We start from the raw sequence: 5,175 nt of genomic DNA on the forward strand, positions 1-5,175 counted from the left end.
AAAAGAAATTGAAAGTTTAAACGCATTGATTTTGTCTGTATACATATGGGGAAATATTTGGTGAAATGTCTTATTTTTAACTAGAGGCTGCAACACATGGAACTTGCTCATACAAACCGGTACAGCGCTGTACCATTCAATTGGTATAACAAAAAACTAATAAAAATAATTGCCCCTTGGGACTATAAAGTGAAATTAATTTCAACACGATTGCAAATAAACCACACGTAATAATAATCGCGCAAAGCCGTTATCGCTAATTTCGATTTCAATAAAATAATTTCAACACTTCCTTATATCTCCCAAAGGTAAACATATTAAAGCGTGCTTAACAAATAAGCGGAAATTATTATTTTTCTTTTTTTTCATTTATTTAATCACGTGGTATGAAGATGTATTATATCTAAATTTGTGTGAAATACCATTAAACACGCTGTCAGACACGGTGGAACAAAAAGACATGTATAAGCAAATAAAAACAGACGCCATGTTGATTACAGAAATAATTTTTTTTTAAAATGTCTGTCGGCACACAGTGATTTTAGAAAATAAAATTTATAGGCTTAAACTAAAGTCGAACGCAGAGGTCTTTCCCGACAAAGGGTATAAAAACACGTGGTCGTTTTAAAGAATTTTTCAAGGACCTGGCAGGAAAGTATTTTTACAAACTGTCAAAAATCTTTTATTATACAAAAGGACGCACTTAGCAACATGTTAACACTTTTTGACACCAGAATATCAGGTCCCTAGGGAGAGAAATAACACGCGGCAAGTAAGTGTAACACGTGTGCAACCAATCAGATCAACTTGTATCCAACCTCCTTCCCAGCACATTTTTATTTTATGATCAACTTGACTGCGCCTTGCTTCCGCATCCCCAAGATTTATTCCGTGATGGCAAAGCGCCAATGTTAGAAAAGGCAAGAACCCCTGGGGACGAGGAGGCCCGTGATGGTTCTGGGCGAATGACCTGGGAACGAAAATAACTTGATGAAAGTGATAGCTAGCGACAATTCTTCCATGAGTGTTTGTTATGTTTTTGTTCTGGTAAAATACCTCCAATTCTTAAGTACAAGTGGAAAATAAATTCTAAAAGTAGTCGAACAATTACCACTTTGTCTCCGGTCCCCTTTATCTTTTTAATCGAGATAGATCTAAACACTGGGTCCTAGGTTGCAGCAAAAGTCCTACAGATGTCACAAGAGGTTATGCTTGAAGAGAAAAGAAAGAAAAACAAATAAGAAATTCTAGACCGTTATATTTTTCTATAAATTGTTGGGCAAATAGCTAAACACATAACGTCCGGTATAGATAAAGTGAAAATTACAAATCCAATTACAAGTCATGTCAACAATAAATATTATTTTGTCACTTTCTTTCTTTACGTCTCTTCGTCATCGTCGTAAAAACAAAGTGGTTAAAATACAGCGCTAAAAAGAAACACAACTGGATTATAATTTCGAAACGGAAGCGTCATGAAATTTTTGTTTACTCTCTGTAATAACTTTTATATGCACGATAAAAAAAGATTTAATGAAACATTGTCTGCTTACTGAAGGAAAACTTAAATTCGCGTAACAACGAAAACCACAATTGTTCTACAACCACATCTTTTTTCGTGGTGTATCAGTGACAAAAAAATTTCTAAGATGAAGAGTGTTTTTGCAAAGACCCTCCCATAACGGTCTTTATCACATTATGTAAATGACGTCACGAAACAGCATTTGAGCTGGCGTTAGATACCTTTTGTTTTCTTGCATCTGACAACACAAAGTTTATATTGGTATTCTGTTTAACCGAGATGATAACATCTCATCAAAAGCGGATTATTAGAAAAAGCATGCATCATCAAGAGGAGACGTCAAGACAGAATTAATTCTTAAAATATAGCTGTTGTATATAAATAGAATCTTTATGTTTTTTTAACGATTAATAGGGAAAGTTAAAATGACTATTTATTTGATGTTATGTGATGTGACGAATTCAATCTTTTTATAAACATGTTGATTAAATTAATAATAGTCATCTGACTGATAAGACTTGATTTGTATTCCCCTTGGGCAATGTTGACAAATGCGGATCCCCTTTAACTGTAGCGCCTTTATCGTCATGGTTATGCTCAATCACACGTATGATATTTTCTGTGTGTTGGTGTGCGATATAAAAGTGGTAATGTTAGGGGTTTTGACCAATTATTCCTAAAAAGTGCTTTTAAGAAACTTTATTGAGCCGTGTTCCTTTTTAAGAAACACGAATTTAAGTAGATTATTATAGATACCTTTTAACGAAATACTAAAAAAAATACATCTATACATTGACGGGGCTCATTGTTAAAATCATAAGTATGAAATTGATTTTCATATTTTTAGAAAATGTTTATCAAAGTTAAGAAATATTCTGGCAAAAGGTACGTAACGTTACAGTTTTTCTCTGCCAATTTTCGTTTGAATAAATAACAGAGAAAAAAATTCAGCTAATCAAAACACTATTAAAAAAATTCATATCCAACACATCCTTATTCATGCCATTCATCCGTATCCTATCAATTATTTATCATGAATAAAAGTTATTAACCCTAACCCTAACGAGGGTTTCATTCAATTAAAACACGTAAGCATAAGTGAGAAAGTTTGGTGACGTTCCAATAAAGCAGGAAGTAGGCAATATCATACGGATGTGACGAAACAAACCAGTGACTTTTCGTAGGAGGCAGTTTCGTTCTTTCTTCATTTTTCCCCACATGTTTTAAATAATTACCATGCATCATTATGAATCGGTAATAATTAGGGCAACAGTAATAATTATGACGCCATGCATTAATTATTATCACCTATGCATCCATTGAAAGAAAGATATAGGATTTTTAATTTCCTGTTTGTTGGGTTGTATAAGGTTTAACATGACCATGTAGGGAATGTAACGATACAGTAAAAAGATTATTTATACTTTGTGAAAGAATAAAGAGGAAATAATCAATGTCATTTTTATAACAAATACTCTTTCATTAAAAGTCTTCGTGGTGACTTGGTGGAGATAGGATATCCACCGCATGTGAAGGAAATCAAAAAAACACTTTGAATATTTATAGACATTACGCTGAAACTCGGCATGCTTGTGTACAGAATCAATTTAGAACACCAGGTTAAATCATAAATTCTTTCTTTCTCTCATGCCATGATGGTTTTTTGATTACTCGACAAGATGGTGAAGCAGCTGGGCTCTAAAGTTTATTAAAAGACAAGTATGGAGCAATAACAGCGAAAATCATCAAAGGTAGGAAATGAGAAACAAAAGTTTTTTCAATACACTAGCCATATGTAGATAAATTTATTCAAAGGATGTTATATTACTTTTTGTGACGAGACTTTTCACATGACGATCGTATCCTTTATTTCAACTATCATTTAACCAAAGCATCAAAACTATCTTACTTCGTTTTCTTGGCACAAACGGCTTCAGTAAATATAATGGGGAATAGTTCAATTTTCTAATATTTTTTTGACATTGTTTTTGTTTACAAAGAATTGTTTTCAGTCCCTTTGATACATTCCGATAGATTTTCGACTGTAATCTAATAATTCTAAAAAAAAAAACACCCAAATCGGAGAATTGTTCTATTTCAATTTCTTAACCTCCCCTTTAATCCAGATTAAAAAAGATTTTTGGTTGAATTGGGAAATGAAAGAAAATGTCGTGTATTTTTACCATAAGAACACACGCATACATGCTATGCAAGAAATAATCTAATTTTTGACAAAGAAACGAGATTCAATTGATTGGGACATATTTCGCGAAAATACCCAATGAGATACACAATTTTGTGCTCATTTAACGTTATTTTTTCTTTTTCTTGCAGCCGACATTGCTTTAAACTCAGATTAGCTAAGAAGAATCAAAAATTATTAAATAGAGCAAAGTCTCACATCAATTTTTCTAATTAAGTTAGGCCGCCTAAATTTGACAATCTGCTCCAAGTCACATGATTATAGCCACAGAGTCGCAATAACCTTGTGTTTAAAAACAAACAGTTTAAAGACTCCCCCGTTTGAAGGAAATAATGTACTGTGACTAGCCAACTGTTTCTAGTCGAAGATGTTGTTTCGTAGCGCCCACACTAGCAGAGGGACAGTAAGCGCATTGATATGTTGGAAAACAAAATAGAACAGGGAAAACTAAACCTAAAGCAAAACAAGTATAATTGGTATATGAAAGTATGAGAAGATATAGAAACTGACAATTAGTTTTGCAGACTAGTTTTCACACCACAGTTTTTATCAATTAGACTTGCATCATTTTTGAAAGAAATTTAATTTAGTAGTTTTGATGCATTGATGATAAATAAACTAAGTGTCGTTGGCTACACAAACAACATGGCAGATAAAAAATATTTTAACAAGTATAAGACCACAAATTAGTGCTTCAAATTTGTGTTCATTTCGGCAAGAACACCGCAGATGAATCATCCTTTTTATAAAAAAATGTCAGATAAAACCTCCGAGACGACATGGTAAAACAAAAAACACGTTTTGAAGCGGAAACAACAAAGCCCGTCAAATTTTTGATTGCAGATCGAATCAAATATCAAAACCATAAAAACAAAACAGTACTTCAGCAAGATAAACGTAAACAGATCGAATGGCGACAAAGGAAACCGCAAGAACAGTGTCACTGAGAGATCTAAAAGATAATTCAGAACGGGTGATAATTAGTTTAAAAGAGACAAAGGGATTATCATCGGCAGCATAACACAATGAAAAGAAACATAGATATAATAAATGGAATGTCTTAAGAAGGTTTAACTCTGTTACTATTTGGATTGTCTGTGCTGCAAACCTGTTTTCTACACTCTGGTGTTTATTTGAGAAAAGATAAGCGAGTGAACTTTCCGACATCTTCAACCGCTGCTAACTTAAAATTTATTATGTTCAGATCTGACCATTTGTATTCTAAGTACCTAAAACACATTTTTGCGGGTTTGGAGTATCTTCTAACTCAATTGAAAAATTTCCTTGCCTTGTTCTTGCTCTCAACTTAAACATAAAACAAGAATGATGCTAGTCAAACCCCTTATATTCTGATATGGTTAAGCTCTGTAACAAGATTCAATAAAAAATTACATAGCTTTTACAGTGGTAGTTCATTGGACGAAATTTAACATTTTCCCCTTTCTGACAT

At 33.0% G+C, this 5,175-nt stretch overlaps 1 long non-coding RNA gene across 1 annotated transcript; it reads right to left on the reverse strand.

Moving 5' to 3' along the window:
* Window positions 1-1,245: 1,245 nt before the first annotated feature.
* On the reverse strand, window positions 1,246-2,314 carry LOC130641892 (uncharacterized). Its single transcript, XR_008982515.1, has 2 exons — window positions 1,554-2,314; window positions 1,246-1,430 (listed from the first exon to the last, which is right to left on the reverse strand). It is a non-coding gene; the product is annotated as an uncharacterized LOC130641892 (long non-coding RNA).
* Window positions 2,315-5,175: the final 2,861 nt, after the last annotated feature.

This window comes from Hydractinia symbiolongicarpus, chromosome 4, assembly GCF_029227915.1.
Source record: "Hydractinia symbiolongicarpus strain clone_291-10 chromosome 4, HSymV2.1, whole genome shotgun sequence".
In the NCBI taxonomy this organism is placed as follows: domain Eukaryota; kingdom Metazoa; phylum Cnidaria; class Hydrozoa; order Anthoathecata; family Hydractiniidae; genus Hydractinia; species Hydractinia symbiolongicarpus.